The 20060-nt window shown below is 46.7% G+C and overlaps 1 pseudogene; it reads left to right on the top strand.

The window, feature by feature from the left end:
- Positions 1-281: 281 nt before the first annotated feature.
- LOC147990599 (uncharacterized) lies at positions 282-18255 on the top strand (annotated as a pseudogene).
- The last annotated feature ends 1805 nt before the right edge of the window (positions 18256-20060 follow it).

Genomic DNA, 20060 nt, shown 5'->3' with positions numbered 1-20060 from the left:
AGCAAACCTCAATCCACTTCGAGACACCGACTCGCAAGAACATCGACGACGTCAAGCCGAAGAAGCCTTTGTGCTAGCTCGAGAACGGCAATGCCAACGTCAACAACAACAAGAGGAGCGAGCGCGACCACATCAAGATGCACAAGACACCGAGGCGGAACGCCAAGAACAACAACTACGCGAAGCTCAAGAACATGAAGCGCAATGTGCACTTCATGAATCAAGTCATTCCATAGCCGATCGAGGCCGACAAGCTCGACTACATCAAGAAGCACTTCGTGATGAAGCTCAAGAAAGAATTTACCAAAGACGTGTGCATCGACAAGCTCCTCCTCAAGATAGATAAGCTCCTCGTCAAGATAGACAAGCTCCCCCTCATGCGAGACAAGAACATCAAGTCCATCGAGAACAAGAAGACAATGGACCCAATCCTCGCCAAGAGCAACATGAGGAAGACATCCAACTTCGCCAAGAGCACCACAAGTTGAACAATCATCTACAACATGGGCGTCATCATCCCTGACCCCAACACAATGAAGAGTAATGCTACGACAAGCTCAAGTTCACCATGCCCAAGTTCAACGGAAGCAACGATCCCGAAGAATACCTTTCATGGGCATTGAAAGTTGACAAGATCTTTCGTTTGCACAATTATGAAGAAGAGAAGAAGATCGCGATGGCATCCCTTGAGTTCCAAGACTATGTCCTCATTTCGCGGGAACAAGTCATTGAGCGCCGCGAGGCAAGATGTGAACCACCCATCACTACTTGGGCACAAATGAAGGATGTCATGAGAGCACGCTTCGTGACTACCTACTACAACCGCGACCTCTTCAAGAAACTTCAACAACTCAAGCAAGGAACCAAGAGCATTGAAGAGTACTACAAGGAAATGGAGATTGCCATGATACGAGCTAATGTCAAAGAAGATGATGAGCAAACTATGGCAAGGTTCTTGAATGGACTCAATCATCCTATCAAGAAGATCGCCGACTTCCAACCATACTCGAACCTCATCGAGCTAGTGCATCAAGCTACCAAAGCGGAACAGCAAGTACAAGATGACTTCAAGTATGCCAAGTTCTCATCCAAGTCCTATGGCCTCTCCAACAATCAAGCTTCAACAACTCCAACACCTTCTACCTCAACCAAGCCTTCTACAAGCAACGGCGACAAGTCAAGTTACAAGAAAGCTTCGACAAGCTCAAGTCGTCCTCCTACTACAAAAACTTCAAGAAAGCTCCATCATCATCTACTCCACCCGATGAGACCATCAAGACAAGTTCTATCAAATGCTTCACATGCGGCGGCTGAGGCCACAAGTCCTTCGAGTGCACAAACAAGCGCACCATAATCCTCAACGACGACGGAACCTATGACTCCATGAGTGAAGGAGAAATGGAAGCTCTTGAGCAAGTGGCCATGCACCGACAAGTGAACAATGAAGATGAAGATGACCAAGTCTTTTGCGATGAAGATTCAAGTCCTGCTCTTATTGTCTCCAAGGTCTTGACTCTTCAACATCAACAAGACGAAGATCAAAGATGCCATATCTTCCACACAAAGGCCGGCATCAATGGATGTTTCGTCATGGTCATCTTCGATGGAGGTAGTTGCCACAACTTAGCAAGTGAAGAACTATGCTCCAAGCTCCAATTGGTCAAGATTAAGCACCCTCACCCCTACAAGGTTCAATGGCTAAGCGACACCGGCACCATACAAGTCAAGCATAGAGTACAAGTCTCTTTCAAGATTGGCGCCTATGAAGACACATTGGAATGTGATGTCCTTCCGATGACCATTTGCCACCTCCTCCGTGGACGGCCATGGCAATTTGACCGAGGTGTCATTCACAATGGTCGTACAAATGTAACATCCCAAAATTCTAAATTTTGGAATGTTATAATAAATAGATAGATTTGATTGACTTTTTGATTGATTGTCTGAAAGTGAGTGAATCCAAAACTTTTTGAATGTTAAATGAGAGGGAATAAAAGGACTTTCCCAAACTTTCATATTTGCTTTCTGATCTCCATGAATTCAAATTATTTTCAAATACAAAACCCTTGAGCGAAGATGATATGACTTCTTCCATTCAAATTAAATGAAAGGGTATTTGAAAATAATTGAATTTCATTTGGAAATATTTCAATTCATAAACTTCATGCAGCTCAATGATTTTCATGAGAGAAGATAAAATGACTTCTTCAAATTATATGAAATATGAGTTGGGAGTTTCAAAGAAATTAAATTCAAAGTTCTTTTGAATTTATTTTCAATTTGGAGTTATTTGAGTTTTATTCGAATTATTTTTCTCCAAAATAAAAATATATGGAAAATAGGGTAACATGATTCCCTACAACAGAAAATTGGAGAAAAATTAATTTGAAATCATTTTGGTATTTTTAAAATGATTTTTATTGTATTTTATTAGACTAGTAGCACTCTTTGAATTATCTGGATTTTTGTGGATTTTATTTGAAGTAATAAAAATGTTCAGCATGTAGGAAATCTTTTTCTAAAAATTTTGATATATTATTTAATTTGTTTTTATTTCCAAATTGTCTGGAAAATGTTTTCTTTAAAAAAAATACCCGGGCCAACTGGGCCGAAGCCCAGCCAGCCGGCCCAAGTCGCCGCCGCCTCTTCCCTCCCGTGCATGACCGGGACTTCGCCGGAGTCCGCCGCCTCCACGGCGCCGTCGCTCCTCCTCCACGCCACCCCTCACCCTTTTAAGGTCGGCCCTGTCGCCCCTCGCCCCCTCTCTCTCCTCCCCGCCCTCGCTTCGCCGCCGCCGCACCCCGCCCGCATCGCCACCGCCGCGGCCAGATCCGCTGCTGCAGCCGAACGCTGCCGCCGCTTGCGCTCGCCGACGCTGCACCACCGCCACCGCGTCGCCCCCGACGCCGCACCGCTCACCGGAGCCCGCGCCCCGCCTTCGCCTTTCGCCGGAGCCGCTGCCCCGTCCCGCTGGATTTCGCCGCCGCGCGGAACCTCGCCGGACTTCGCCCGCCGCTTAACCGCCGCAAACCATGGTAAAAACCACCGCCGACCGGTCCGATCTAGATCGGTTTAAAAAAACCGTTTTTTATTATCATTATTTAGCGGACGTTCTCTGTTTAGATCTCCTTAGCGAACGGTTTTCACCTTGTAAGCCTCTGCAGCGAACGTTCGTTCGATAAGATTTGTTTTTTTCTTTTTCTGTTTTAAATTTCGGCCAGGGACCTATTCGTGATAAATTTCTTCACATATTAGTCCCTGTACTTCAAACCCTCAAAACTTTTTACTCGTTAGTCCAAATCCAACGAAACCAACGCCCACGTCTTCGTTATGATCTCCTCTATCCAGTAATCCAACTCAAACATGTTTTTGAAAAGTTTAAATTTTGAATTAGATCAGATTTGAATTCAAACTTCGTTTGATCATAACTTGAGTTTCGTAGCTCTGTTTGAGTTGATTCTTTTTGCAAATCGAAGCTCTTGACCTAAACATTCCGATAAGGCCAAATTCACATAATTTTGGTACTGTTAGAAACTGTTTTATGTTGCAAGAGCTATTTGCTTGGTTTTGATGTTTTCCGAATCGTCTTCTTCGATCTTTCTGATCTTTTGAGTGATTGCTTATGTGTGGTTACTATTGCTTGCTTACGATAGATTGACCGGAGTGTGACGAGTAGAGCTATCAAGATTTTTGAGTGCGAATCATCTTCATCAACATTGCAGGCAAGTTCACACTTTGATCATATCCCCTTTCATACCTAGTTTTTATGCATTAGTTCAACCCTCAAACATTGCATGAGTAGGATTGATAACATGTGGGTATTGGGAAGTACTTACTGAGGTAGGAACCTATTGCCCTGTTAATATCAAACCCTTGGGAGTTACCTCTACGCGTTGCTTATATTGCTATGCTATGCTTGTAGACGTGGTTTGGGTGTGAGTGAAATCCATGACAGATGTGAGATTGTTATTTAATGGTTCAACTTAAGGTGGCAACTTAAATACACATCTGGGTGGATTGCTAGGGGCACCCTGGGGATATACCAGTGGACTTGCCCGGACACCTGGGGATATACCAGTGTTGTCCTAGGAGATCCCGGGGATATACCGTGTGATCATCCTATGGTCGGCCACCCAGGCTCAAAGGGATCATAAGATTATTCATGCTAGAAACTTCCGTGTGTAGCCACAAGCTATTATGGGCTCTAGCATAGTTGATTAAGTCATGCGAACTCTTACAGTGGTAGACTAGTAGATGTAGGGGTTGTAGGTGGTACGGTCTACCCATCGTAAGGTGCAAACGCTTCTGAAAGACTATGTCTCGGTCATCCGTTTCTCAAACACCATGTAGTGCGAGAAATCCAATGGAGGAGATCGAGTCTTGTGGGGGAAAAGTGCGCAAACCTCTGCAGAGTGTATAAACTAATCATGATTAGCCGTGTCCCCGGTTATGGACGTCTTGAGTATCTAGTACCTGAATTATCATGTGAATCTCATCATGTTACTTTAAATTAATTTGGTTGGGTTTAATGATGTTACTTAATTGGGATTGAGAATGCTGTCAACCATTCTCAATGATTAACAACCACCATGATAGTTAAATAAAATTTATTCCTTTGCAGTAGGGAAAAATTGGCTTTTCGCAAAAACCTTAAACGGTAGAGCTTTTCCACCAGCCAAATATGCATGTAGTGATAGCCATTGTTCATCATTCTCTATGGTGTAAATTTGCCAGTACACTCAATGTACTGACCCTTTGTGGCCGCAACATCTCATGTTGCAGGTTTATCTTACGACGAGTAAGTGATACGTTAGGGTTACAATTTCTACACTCAACTTTGCCATTGGTGTTGATGGGAATCCACAACCTTGTTACTTCCGCTATTTTGGATTGAGGTAATAGTATTTACGTTACTTTATACATGTGATTTACCATATTTTGGATTGAGGTAATAGTATTTACGTTACTTTATACATGTGATTTACCACTATTATAAATCCTCGAGTACTGTGTGTGTCAGCATACCGATCCAGGGATGACACTTAAGCACAGAGACTTGATCCATTCAGGTCAGGTTGCAACAACAAATCACTATAGCTTCAAGATGAAAGGGAAAGAGTTCGTGCTACGTCCTATGTCTCCAAGCCAAGTGCTCGACAACAAGCAAGCCACCCATCATGGAGAAAATGGTGAGAGAGCGACCCACCAAAAAGAGAGTGAGCGCCTCAAGCCCAAATTGAGTGCCTCCATGATGAGCGACAAGAAAAACTTAGTTCTCTTTGCCACAAAACATGAGATGAGAAAAGTGTGTGAGAACCCATCAAGTGTCCTACACTATGTCCTCTTGTGCAAGGACGAGGTCACAAAAACTAACAACTCTCATGATCTACCTTTGGTGTTATCTTCTCTATTGCAGGAATTCCAAGATGTTTTCCCCGATGAGCTACCTCCGGGTCTACCTCCACTATGAGGCATTGAGCACCGAATTGATCTCATCCCCGGAGCGCCGCTTCCCAACAAAGCTCCATACCGCGTCAACCCCAAAGAAACCAAAGAAATACAAAGGCAAGTAAAGCATCTCATAGACCATGGACATGTGTGTGAAAGTTTGAGTCCTTGTGTCGTACCGGTCATTCTTGTGCCAAAACGTGACAGTAGCTTTCGCATGTGCTCCGATTTTAGACCTATCAATGCTGTCACCGTTAGATATAGGTACCCCATTCCACGCCTTGATGATATGCTTGATGAACTTAGCGGTGCCACTATCTTTTCCAAAATTGATCTTAAAAATGGTTACTATCAAATCCACATACAAGAGGGTGATGAATGGAAAACGGCTTTCAAAACAAAGTTTGGTCTCTATGAGTGGTTAGTCGTGCCTATGGGTTTATCGGAAGCACCCGGTACTTTCATGCGTCTTATGCATTACGTGTTTCGCCCTTACATTGGTGAATTTGTTGTTGTCTACTTTGATGATATTATTGTGTTTAGCAAATCTCTCCAAGATCATGTCACCCACCTTCGCACTGTGCTACAAACTCTTCGAAAAGAGCAACTTTATGCTAACATGGAAAAATGCCTATTTGGCGTTGACAAGCTTGTTTTCTTGGGTTTCGTAGTTTCTTCTAAGGGTGTTCATGTTCATGAATCTAATATCAATGCTATTAAAACTTGGCCCCAACCAACCAATTTGCAACAAGTGCGTAGTTTTCTTGGTTTAGCCGCTTTCTACCGTAGATTTGTGAAGGATTTTAGCACCATTGCTTCACCTTTGCATGCTTTGAGTAAGAAAAATGCAATATTTGTTTGGGGAACATCTCAAGATATTGCTTTCAATGAGCCTAAGAATTTGCTTACACATGCTCCCATGCTTGCATTACCCAACTTGACAAACCTTTCGAAATTCATTGAGATGCTAGTGGTAATGGCATCGGAGGCGTGTTAACGCAAGAGAAGCGCCCCATTGCATACTTTAGTGAGAAACTATCCGGAGCCCAACTCAATTACCCCATCTATGCCAAAGAGCTATATGCTTTAGTGCGAGTTTTGCATGAATGGGAACATTACCTTCGCCCACATGAGTTCATCATCCATACCGACCATGAAACACTTAAATTCCTTAAGGGTCAAACTAAGTTGAACAAGAGTCATGCTAAATGGAGTGAATTTATTGAGTCATTTCCCTATGTCATCAAGTACATTAAGGGTAAAGAAAATGTTGTGGCGGATGTGCTTTCCCGTATATGTATGCTTGTCACTAACCTTGAGTTGAATGTCATTGGTTTTGAGCATATCAAAGACTTGTATGAACATGATCCTACATTCGCCATACCTTATGCCAAGTGTTTGATGCATACTTCTTGGGATCGATACTACATCAAAGATGGATATCTTATGAGAGCTAACAAACTTTGCATCCCCGAGTCCTCTTTTCGTTTGTTGCTTTTGCAGGAATCGCATGGAGGCGGACTCATGGGATACTTTGGACGCGACAAGACATTTGCTACGCTCTCCAAGAACTACTTTTGGCCCAAGATGCATCGCGGCATCAATCGCTTCACCAACCGTCGTTCTACATGTTGCAAAGCTAAGTCTAAAGCCCAATCTCATGGCCTCTATATGCCACTTCCAATTCCATATCAACCATGGGAAGATATTAGCATGGACTTTGTGCTTGGTTTGCCTAGAACTCGAAATGGCAAGGATTCCGTTTTTGTTGTTGTGGACCGTTTCTCCAAAATGGCTCATTTCATTCCTTGCAACAAGATAGACGATGCTTCACATATTGCAAATTTGTTTTGTAGGGATATCTTGCGCCTTCATGGAGTGCCAAAGACGATTGTCTCGGACCACGACGTCAAGTTCTTGAGTTACTTTTGGAAGACCTTTTGCACCAAGCTCGGAATCAAGCTCTTGTTCTCTTCGCCATACCATCCACAAACCGACGGCCAAACGGAGGTCACCAACCGTTCGCTCTCCACCCTACTACGCGTGTTGATAAAGAAGAACATACAGGAGTGGGAAGAGTGCCTACCAATCGCCGAGTACGCCTACAACCGAGCAAGACATTCGACTACTGGCAAGTCCCCCTTCGAGGTCGTCTATGGCTTCAACCCATTGTCCCCATTGGACATTCTACCTCTCCCGCTTCAAGAGCGCACAAACATGGACGCGAGTGCCCGAGAAGATGCATGAAGATACAAGGAACACCATCGAGTGCCAAGTACAACGACTCGCGACCAAGCTTAACGAAAACAAGAAACCCATGATGTTCCATGTTGGAGATCTTTTGTGGCTACACCTTCGCAAGGATCGCTTCCCCAATGAACGCAAGTCCAAGCTACTACCACGAGCGGATGGACCCTTCAAGCTGCTTGCATGCTACAACAACAATGCATACAAGATCGACATCCCACGCGACAAGTACTCCGTGAGCGACGTCTTCAACATCAAAGATCTCTCCCCGTACCATGGTGATGAGGATTTCGATCCCAGGTCAGATCTTTCCCAAGGGAGGGGATATGATGCGGAGCATCCCTTGATCATCCCCATGGACCTACCATCGTCACATCAAGAGCCAAGAGGACCCATGACACGAGCACGAGCTAGACCTCTCGAGAACGAGGTGACTTCTTTCCTTAGTGATATCACATATGATGCACTTGAGACATGGTTACTACCTAAGTCCGATATGCTATGCATGATCAGGTGTCAAGAGGAGCCTCCCGAAGATGCATGTGAAGACGGAGAAGCCGCCAAGTCCACGGATGAATAGGACCAACGGAAACGGGCAAGTTCACCTTCCAGGCCTCGGACATCCGACCAAGACCCCGGACATCCGGTCCCTGGAGATGCCACCACAGCAGCCGCAACCCAGCAAGAAAAGCTACAGGGCCCGGACATCCGGCCCCGCGCCCCGGACATCCGGCCTTCCCCGAAGCCCCGGAAATCCGGCCCTCTGCCCGGAAATCCTGCCTCGTCTATCCAGAGACCGCAGAAGTCTTCGCCGCCAGCCCGGACATCCGCCCCCCCCAGCCCGGACATCCGGCCACTCCTGAAGCCCTGGACATCTGGCCTGACGCCCGGACATCCGGCCTTGCCAGTCTATGAACAGTGAAGGGTCGAAGCCCATGTACCCTCTCACCCCCCTATACTATATATACTTCATCCCCTTCCTCTTTCTAGGGTTAGCGTTGGTTTAGCTCATGTGTGAGATAGAGCTTCGCTCATCCATACCGTTCTCCTCCTCGAGATAGACTGCGGCCCCTCTTCGGAGAAGATCAACTTGGATTCAAGACCCCCCCTCTTGGGCGGCCCCATCAAGACCTCTTTCAAGGAGAAGAACCGGTTACTTTGTATCGTCCTTTGTTGACCTTGGATCCTCGTGTGTCTCTTTGTGTTTCGAGGATCTAGCACATGTGTAATCGAATCTTGTTGGTTTGAGTGTTTCTCTCATGTTTCCCCTCGTGAATCCCCTCGTGTTCTTCGTGTTTCTCTTTGGGATCCGCTCCTTTCGTGAAACATCGGCCATCTAGGGTTTCACCCTACATCATATCCTTACGCAAATGTAACCAAACAAGATCTCCAGGTGCAAAGACAACATGTTTTCTACCCTTATCTCCAGCAAGTTTATATTTAGCATTCATACGCTGAATGTTGTCCTTAGTTAACTCATGCATTTTTAAGATCAATTCAGCCCGTTGTTTAGCATCAAAATTAACCTTCTCCGAAGATGGAAGAGGCAACAAATCAATGGGTGCACGAGGTAGGAAACCATACACAATTTCAAAATGGCACATCTTAGTAGTAGAATGCAACGAACGATTATAAGAAAATTTAATATGAGGCAATCATTCTTCCCACATTTTCTTATTATTCTTCAAAACAGCCCTAAGCATAGTAGACAATGTTCTATTGACTACTTCAGTTTGACCATCCGTTTGGGGGTGACAAGTAGTACTAAAAAGCAGTTTAGTCCCCAACTTAGCCCATAAACATCTCCAAAAGTGGCTAAGAAATTTAGTATCATGATCTGAAACAATAGTATTTGGCACACCATGCAAGCGAATAATTTCACGAAAGAACAAATCAGCAACATTAACAGCATCATCGCTTTTATGACATGGTATAAAGTGTGCCTTTTTCGAGAATCTATCCACGACAAAAAATAAGCTATCCCTCCCCTTCTTTGTTCGAGGTAAACCTAAAACAAAGTCCATAGATATATTGATGTAGGGTAGAGACCCTAATCGCCCGATCTTTCACGAAAGGAGTGGATCCCGAGGAAAACACGAAGAACACGAGGATGAACGGAAGGAAAACACAAGAGGAAATCACTAAACCGACACAAATAAGTCACACATGGGCTAGATCTCGAGTACATAGGACGATACACGGTAACCGGTTCTTCTCCGTGAGGAGGTCTTGAATCCACAAGGGGATCTTTCCTTGAAAAGGTGTCTTGAATCCAAGGTGGATCTTCTCCGAAGAGGGGCCGCGGTCTCTCTCATGGAGTAGATCCGGTATGGATGAGCAATGCTCTATCTCTCAAATGAGCTAAACCAATGCTAACCCTAGCTAGGATGAATGGGGGGTTCTATTTATAGTCTTAGTGCAAATGTGGCAAAGTGAAGGGGTACATGGGTGATGCGGAGCATCCCATGATCATCCCCATGGACCAACCATCGTCGCATCAAGAGCCAAGAGGACCCATGACACGAGCACGAGCCAGAGCTCTCGATAACGAGGTGACTTCTTTCCTTAGTGATATCACATATGATCCACTCGAGACATGGTTACTACCTAAGTCCGATATGCTATGCATGATCAGGTGTCAAGAGGAGCCTCCCGAAGATGCACGTGAAGACGGACGAGCCGCCAAGTCCAGGATGAAGAGAACCACGGAAACGGGCAAGTTCACCTTCCAGGCCCCGGACATCCGGCCACTAGAGATGCCACCACAGCAGCCGCAGCCCAGCCAGAAAAGCTACAGGGCCCGGACATCCGGCCCCGCGCCCCGGAGATCCGGGCTCCCTTGAAGCCACAGAAATCCGGCCCTCTGCCTGGAAATCCGGCCTCGTCTATCCAGAGACCACAGGAGTTTTCACCGCGAGCCCGGACATCCGCCCCCCTAGCCCGGACATCCGGCCACTCCTGAAGCCCCGGACATCCGGCCCAACGCCCGGACATCCGGCCTCGCTTGTCTGTGAACAGTGAAGGGCCGATGCCCATGTACCCTCTCGCCCCCCTAGACTATATATACTTCATCCCCTTCCTCTTTCTAGGGTTAGCGTTATGATAGCTAATTTGTGAGATAGAGCTTCGCTCATCCATATCGGATCTACTCCTTGAGAGAGACCGCGGCCCCTCTTCGGAGAAGATCCCCCTTGGATTCAAGACCCCCTCTTGGGTGGCCCCCATCAAGACCTCCTTCTAGGAGAAGAACTGGTTACTTTGTATCGTCCTTTGTTGACCTTGGATCATTGTGCATCTCTTTGTGTTATTGGATCTAGCACATATGTAATCAAATCTTGTTGGTTTGAGTGTTTCTCTCGTGTTTCCCCTCGTGTATCCCCCTCGTGTTGCTCGTGTTTCTATTTGGGATCCTCTCCTTTCGTGAAAGATCGGCCATCTAGGGTTCCACCCTACATCATCTTGGCATCATGAGCCACGTTGATCACGATTTCGGAGCCTCCCCGTTGTGTTTCTAGCCTTGTTTTGTTGTTTTTCGTCCTAATCTGAAAATTGCCCCACAAAAATTGCCCCAATTTTTTTTTGTTATTTGTTGGTGTGATGAAGTTTTGTTGGATTTGATCGGCGGATTTCGTGTGTTGCAGGTAGATCTAGCATTCCCCCACCTTTTCCCCAATTTCCACCACAAAATCTTCCGAATTTTGCCCCGGATTTGACCTCTCCACGCGGTGTTCTTTGAATTCGTCCACGGATCCAGTGCCGGGACATCCGGCCCGACCATCCCAGACATCCGGCCATCACGCCCGGACATCTGGCCCCTGACAGCAAAACAACCCATCCACCATACGTTTCCCGCCTAACTCTCGCCAAATTTCATTCCGGTGCCCACATACATTTCCGCATACCTCCACCACTTCCGCATAGCACCACCCTAGCCTTTCCCGCTACCAACTCCGACAATTTTGCCAAATTTTGCTTTGAGAATTTGAGTTGCGATACCATATCCTTTTGTGTTTCGGCTATCTAGGTACGGTTCGACATCGACATCACCGCTGCTCATTTTCGCCACGGACGCGTCATCAACAACGACCACCTCGACTACGACTTGGTATTCGTGCCACCATTTTGACACCATACCGGAAGCAAGACTGGTAACCTCATCTTGGTATTGGACATATCACTCTTGCCATTACATTGATAGCCATCATAGCCTTACTCCTTTGCGTTGCTTACCCATCGAGACTAGCCATTGAGTATTGCCGGCAACGTGACTTGTGCACATCAGTGTTCATACATCCCATAGCATACATCCCATCATCGTGTTGCATCTCTTGGTATCATCACTTGTGTCACAAAGTTGTTGTCACATAGACAATTGCTATCTTCCTTCATGCAACATTGCATGACAAAAGAGCTCAAACATCAAAGAGCCAAACAAGCTTTTAAGCAAAAGAGGAAAGACAAGCAAAGAGCAAGAACCATAGCATCAGACAACATTAAGATTGTCATACTCGATCATCTTGGATCAATGCATAGGAACATCATACATATAGCATACTTGGGATAGAAGTCGTTGCATTTTTGTTTAGTAGGTTGTGCACAAGTTCGTATCCGCCTATTGTGCAATTGTGCTAGCGTCTCTCTAGTGTTGTGCAACAAGAGCATTTTCGTGGATTCCAAATTTTGGCTCATACTTGGTTGCATAACCCCATCTTATCTATTTGCGTGTGTGTTTCCGTGTACCATATCTTGCTATTGGTCTACTTGTTGCATTTGCAAATTCGTGAATCTTTTCCAACATTATTGAGTCTCACTTACAATTGCATCAAATTTTGTGCCACCATCCTAACCGAGCTCCACCATAAGCTTTTACTTGTGTAGGTGTGAGAACCGACAAGAATTGGTACCAATTGTGCTATTTCCTTGTTACACATTGGAGTCATCTTTGATCCATTGTCAACATCGGTCAAGGTACATTTGATATTGGTTCTTCCCTTTCTTCCACTCACACTTGTCTTGGAATGATGGATAGGCCAAGTACTTCTACCAACCCGCTCTTCATGGAGCAAGACGACGACATGAACTCCTTCGTCACCAAGAGTCACCTCTTTGGTGCACAACGTGCTTTGCATCAAGAGCAACAAGCTATGAGTGAACGCATCGACAACCTTGCCACCAACTTGTGACTTTCCGAGCAACGTACAAGGGACTACTTCGACCACAAGCTCGATGATCACAAGCAAGAGAATGACGCAAGGATGGACGAGATTCGCGCTTTGTTGCTCAACCGCTCTTCTTCCACTTCAAGAAGGAGCGGTTCAAGTCAACATTCCGACTTCACCCTCTACGGCTCAAGTACACCGACATCGAACACTCTTTGTCGAGCCGCGTGCAGCGAGCGTCAAGCAAACCTCAATCCACTTTGAGACACCGACTCGCAAGAACATCGACAACATCAAGCCGAAGAAGCCTTTGCGCTAGCTCGAGAAAGGCAACGGCAACGTCAACAAGAACAAGAGGAGCGAGCGCGACAAAATCAAGATGCACAAGACGCCGAGGCGGAACGCCAAGAACAACAAATACGTGAAGCTCTAGCACTTGAAGCGCAACGTGCCCTTCATGAATCAAGTTGTGCTGTAGCCAATAGAGGCCGACAAGCTCGACTACATCAAGAAGCACTTCACGATGAAGCTCAAGAAAGAATTTACCAAAGACGTGTGCATCAACAAGATCCTCGTCAAGATAGACAAGCGCCTCGTCAAGATAGACAAGCTCCCCCTCAAGCGAGACAAGAACATCAAGTTCATTAAGAGCTTGACAACAATGGGAATCCTCCACGACAAGAGCAACACGAGGTTGACAACCCTCCGCGTCAAGAGCACCACGAGTTGAACAATCATCTACAACATGGGCGTCATCATCCCCGACCCCAAAACAATGAAGAGCAACGCTACAACAAGCTAAAGTTCACCATGCCCAAGTTCAATGGAAGCAATGACCCCGAAGAGTACATCTCATGGGCATTGAAGGTTGACAAAATCTTCCGCTTGCACAAATAGGAAGAAGATAAGAAGATCGCAATGGCATCCCTTGAATTCCAAGACTACGTCCTAATTTGGTGGGATCAAGTCATTGAGCGCCGCGAGGCAAGAGGTGAACCACCCATCACTACTTGGGCACAAATGAAGGATGTCATGAGAGCACGCTTCGTGCTTACCTACTACAACCGCGACCTCTTCAAGAAACTGCAACAACTCAAGGAAGGAACCAAGAGTGTTGAAGAGTACTACAAGGAAATGGAGATTGCCATGATACGAGCCAATGTCAAAGAAGATGATGAGCAAACTATGGCAAGGTTCTTGAATGGACTCAATCATCCTATCAAGAATATCGCCGACTTCCAACCATACTCGAACCTCGTCGAGCTAGTGCATCAAGCTACCAAAGCGGAACGGCAACTACAAGACGACTTCAAGTACGCCAAGTTCTCATCCAAGTCCTATGGCCTCTCCAACAATCAAGCTTCGACGACTCCAAAACCTTCTACCTCAACCAAGCCTTCTACAAGCAACGACGACAAGTCAAGTTACAAGAAAGCTTCGACAAGCTCAAGTCGTCCTCCTACTACAAGCAACTTCAAGAAAGCTCCATCATCATCTACTCCACCCGATGAGACCATCAAGACAAGTTCTATCAAATGCTTCACATGCGGAGGCCGAGGCCACAAGTCCTTCGAGTGCACAAACAAGCGCACCATGATCCTCAACGACGACGGAACCTATGACTCCATGAGTGAAGGAGAGATGGAAGCTCTTGAGCAAGTGGCCATGCACGGACAAGTGAACAATGAAGATGAAGATGAAGATGACCAAGTCTTTTGCGATGAAGATTCTAGTCCCACTCTTGTTGTCTCCAAGGTCTTGACTCTTCAACATCAACAAGACGAAGATCAAAGATGCCATATCTTCCACACAAAGGCCGGCATCAATGGACGTTCCGTCAAGGCCATCATCGATGTAGGTAGTTGCCACAACTTAGCAAGTGAAGAACTATGCTCCAAGCTCCAATTGGTCAAGATGAAGCACCCTCACCCCTACAAGGTTCAATGGCTAAGCGACAGTGGCACCATACAAGTCGAGCATAGAGTACAAGTCTCTTTCAAGATCGGCGCCTATGAAGACACATTGGAACGTGATGTCCTTCCGATGACCGTTTGCCACCTCCTCCTTGGACGGCCATGGAAATTTGACCGAGGTGTCATTCACAATGGGCGTACAAATCACTATAGCTTCAAGATGAAACGGAAGGAATTTGTGCTACGTCCTATGTCTCCAAGCCAAGTGCTCGCCGACAAGCAAGCCACCCATCGTGGAGAAAATAGTGAGAGAGCGACCCACCAAAAAGAGAGTGAGCGCCACAAGCCCAAATTGAGTGCCTCCACGATGAGCGACAAGAAGAACTTAGTTCTCTTTGCCACCAAACATGAGATGAGAGAAGTGTGTGAGAACCCATCAAGTGTCCTACACTATGTCCTATTGTGCATGGACGAGGTCACAAAAACTAACAACTCTCACGATCTACCTTTGGTGTTATCTTCTCTATTGTAGGAATTCCAATATGTTTTCCCCGATGAGCTACCTCCGGGTCTACCTCCACTACGAGGCATTGAGCACCGAATTGATCTCATCCCCGAAGCGCCGCTTCCCAACAAAGCTCCATACCATGTCAACCCCGAAGAAACCAAAGAAATACAAAGGCAAGTAAAGCATCTCATAGACCATGGACATGTGCGTGAAAGTTTGAGTCCTTGTGCCGTACCGGTCACTCTTGTACCAAAACGTGATGGTAGCTTTCGCATGTGCTCCGATTGTAGACCTATCAATGCTATCACCGTTAGATATAGGTACCCCATTCCACGCCTTGATGATATGCTTGATGAACTTAGCGATGCCACTATCTTTTCCAAAATTGATCTTAAAAGTGGTTACTATCAAATCCGCATACAAGAGGGTGATGAATGGAAAGCCTCTTTCAAAACAAAGTTTGGTCTCTATGAGTGGTTAGTCATGCCTATGGGTTTATCGGAAGCACCCGGTACTTTCATGCGTCTTATGCATTACGTGTTTCGCCCTTACATTGGTGAATTTGTTGTTGTCTACTTTGATGATATCCTTGTGTTTAGAAAATCTCTCAAAGATCATGTCACCCACCTTCGCACCGTGCTACAAACTCTTTGAAAAGAGCAACTTTATGCTAATATGGAAAAATGCCTATTTGGTGTTGATAAGCTTGTTTTCTTGGGTTTCGTAGTATCTTCTAAGGGTGTTCATGTTGATGAATCTAAGATCAATGCTATTAAAACTTGGCCCAAACCAACCAATTTGCAACAAGTGCGTAGTTTTCTTGGTTTAGCCGGTTTCTACCGTAGATTTGTGAAGGATTTTAGCACCATTGCTTCACCTTTGCATGCTTTGAGTAAGAAAAATGCACCGTTTGTTTGGGGAACATCTCAAGATATTGCTTTCAATGAGCATAAGAATTTGCTTACTCATGCTCCCATGCTTGCATTACCCAACTTTGACAAACCTTTCGAAATTCATTGCGATGTTAGTGGTAATGGCATAGGAGGCGTGTTAACGCAAGAGAAGCGCCCCATAGCTTACTTTAGTGAGAAACTTTCCGGCGCGCAACTCAACTACCCCATCTATGACAAAGAGCTATATGCTTTAGTCTGCGTTTTGCATGAATGGGAACACTACCTTCGTCCCCATGAGTTTATCATTCATACCGATCATGAAACTCTCAAGTATCTTAAGAGACAAACTAAGTTGAACAAGCGTCATGCTAAATGGAGTGAATTTATTGAGTCATTTCCCTATGTCATCAAGTACATTAAGGGTAAAGAAAATGTTGTGGCAGATGCGCTTTCCCGTATATGTATGCTTGTCACTAACCTTGAGTTGGATGTCATTGGTTTTGAGCATATCAAAGACTTGTATGAACATGATCCTACATTCGCCATACGTTATGCCAAGTGTTTGATGCATACTTCGTGGGATCGATACTACAACAAAGATGGGTATCTTATGGGACTAACAAACTTTGCATCCCCGAGTCCTCTTTTCGTTTGTTGCTTTTGCAGGAATCTCATGGAGGCAGACTCATGGGACACTTTGGACGCGACAAGACATTTGCTACGCTCTCCAAGAACTACTTTTGGCCCAAGATGCATCGCGACGTCAATCGCTTCACCAACCGTTGTTCTACATGTCGCAAAGCTAAGTCTAAAGCCCAATCTCATGGCCTCCATATGCCACTTCCAATTCCATATCAACCATGGGAAGATATTAGCATGGACTTTGTGCTTGGTTTTCCTAGAACTCAAAATGGCAAGGATTCCGTTTTTGTTGTTGTGGACCGTTTCTCCAAAATGGCTCATTTCATTCCTTGCAACAAGATAGACGATGCTTCACATATTGCAAATTTGTTTTGTAGGGAAATCTTGCGCCTTCATGGAGTGCCAAAGACGATACCGTGACGTCAAGTTCTTGAGTTACTTTTGGAAGACCTTATGCGCCAAGCTCGGAATCAAGCTCTTGTTCTCTTCGGCATACCATCCACAAACCGACGGCCAAACGGAGGTCACCAACCGTTCGCTCTCCACCCTACTACGCGTGTTGATAAAGAAGAACATCAAGGAGTGGGAAGAGTGCCTACCCATCGCCGAGTACGCCTACAACCGAGCAAGACATTCGACTACCGGCTATCCCCCTTCGAGGTCGTCTATGGCTTACCCATTGTCCCCATTGGACATTCTACCTCTACCGCTACAAGAGTGCACAAACATGGACGTGAGTGCACGAGCCAGCTTCCTCAAGAAGATGCATGAAGATACAAGGAACACCATCAAGCGCCAAGTACAACGACTCCCGACCAAGCTTAACGCCAACAAGCAACCCATGATGTTCCATGTTGGAGATCTTGTGCGGCTACACCTTCGCAAGGATCGCTTCCCCAATGAACGCAAGTCCAAGCTCCTACCACGAGCGGATGGACCCTTCAAGGTGCTTGCACGCTACAACAACAATGCATACAAGATCGACATCCCACGCGATAAGTACTCCGTGAGCGAAATCTTCAACATCAAAGATCTATCCCCGTACCTTGGTGATGAGGATTTCTATCCAAGGTCGGATCTTTCCCAAGGGAGGGGAGATGATGCGGAGCATCCCATGATCAACCCCATGGACCTACCATCGTCGCATCAAGAGACAAGAGGACCCATGACACGAGCACGAGCCAGAGCTCTCGAGAACGAGGTGACTTCTTTCCTTAGTGATATCACATATGATCCACTCGAGACATGGTTACGACCTAAGTACGATATGCTATGTATGATCAGGTGTCAAGAGGAGCCTCCCGAAGATTCACGTGAAGACGGACGAGCCGCCAAGTCCACGGATGAAGAGAACCACGGAAACGGGCAAGTTCACCTTCCAGGCCCCGGACATCCGGCCACTGGAGATGCCACCACAGCAGCCGCAGCCCAGACAGAAAAGCTGAAGGGCCCGGACATCCGGCCCCGCGCCGCGGACATCCGGCCTCCCCCGAAGCCCTGGAAATCCGGCCCTCTGCCCGGAAATCCGGCCTTGTCTATCCAGAGACCACAGGAGTTTTCACCGCCAGCCCGGACATCCAACCCCCAGCCTGGACATCCAGCCACTCCTGAAGCCCCGGACATCCGGCCCGACGCCTGGACATCCGGCCCGACGCCCGGACATCCGGCCTCGCCTGTCTGTGAACAGTGAAGGGCCGAAGCCCATGTACCCTCTCGCCCCCCTAGACTATATATACTTCATCCCCTTCCTCTTTCTAGGGTTAGCGTTGTGATAGCTCATTTGTGAGATAGAGCTTCGCTCATCCAAATCGGATCTACTCCTTGAGAGAGACCGCGGCCCCTCTTCGGAGAAGATCCCCCTTGGATTTAAGACCCCCTCTTGATTGGCCCCCATCAAGACCTCCTTCTAGGAGAAGAACCGGTTAATTTGTATCGTCCTTTGTTGACCTTGGATCATCGTGTATCTCTTTGTGTTATTGGATCTATCACATGTGTAATCGAATCTTGTTGGTTTGATTGTTTCTCTCGTGTTTCCCCTCGTGTATCCCCCTCGTGTTCCTCGTGTTTCTCTTTGGGATCCGCTCCTTTCGTGAAAGATCGGCCATCTAGGGTTCCACCCTACATCAATGGGCCTCGGGCCCGAACACTGTGCGCAGACAGGTACCGGACGTCCGCTGGGGACTGGGCGTCCGGTGTCTCAGGAGCTGTCGGACGTCCGGTGTCCTCTGGTCGTCCGCTGGTTCCACTTTGTGATGGGGGTGCCGGACGTCCGGACGCTTCGGACTTCCGCTGACTTCGGCTCGGGTGCGGTCGTGTCGGTTGTCCGGTCGGGGCCGGACGTCCGCTCATTGGCCTCGGGTGCAGGGGCACCAGTCGTCCGGTCTAGACCGGACGTCCGTTGGCTGGGGCTCGACTGACGCTTCAGGCGCCGGACGTCCAGTCCCGGCCGGTCGTCCGGTGGCTGGGACTTGTCCTGCAGCCCTTCTTCTTTTCCGTCTTCTCATCCATCTTCCTCTTCTTCTTGTCCTTAGTCCTTAGGTTCTCCATTGTACCTGAGTATGCACAAGGTATCCATATGAGGTAGTAGCCATGCTTCATGTGCATCAAAGTGGAATTGTGAGAGGAGAGATGTCACCTCGGTTACAAGGGCTCTTGCACGTGATCGAGTCATGGGTCCGGTGGGCACTTGATGAGACAATGGTAGATCCATGGGGATGACCTTGGGATGCTCCGCATCATCTCCCCTCCCTTGGGGAAGATCCATCCTTGGATCAAAATCTTCATCACCATGGAAGGGAGAGAGATCTTTGACATTGAAGATGTCTCTCACGTTGTACTTGTCTCACGGGAGGTCGATCTTTTAAGCGTTGTCGTTGTAGCGTGCAAGCACCTTGAAGGGTCCATCCGCTCGTGGTCGAATGTTGGATTTGCGTTCTTGTGGGAAGCGGTCCTTGCGAAGGTGTAGCCACACTCGATCACCAATGTTGAAGACCCTAGGTTGCTTGTTGAAGTTGAGCTTGGTCGCAAGGCATTGAACTTGGCGCTCGATGGTGTTTCTTGTATCTTCATGCATCTTGTTGAGATGTGTCAGACGCACACTTGCGTCCAAATTGATGCGCTCTTGGAGTGGTAGATGAAGAATGTCCAATGGTGACAATGGGTTGAATCTGTAAACGACCTCGAAAGGCGACTTGCCGGTTGTTGAGTGTCTTGCTCGGTTGTAGGCGAACTCGGCAATAGGTAGGCACTC

This window comes from Triticum urartu, chromosome 1A (genome assembly GCF_056163025.1).
Source record: "Triticum urartu cultivar PI428250 chromosome 1A, HENAU_Tu73, whole genome shotgun sequence".
NCBI lineage: Eukaryota > Viridiplantae > Streptophyta > Magnoliopsida > Poales > Poaceae > Triticum > Triticum urartu.
This window is presented reverse-complemented; position numbering and strand designations above follow the sequence as displayed.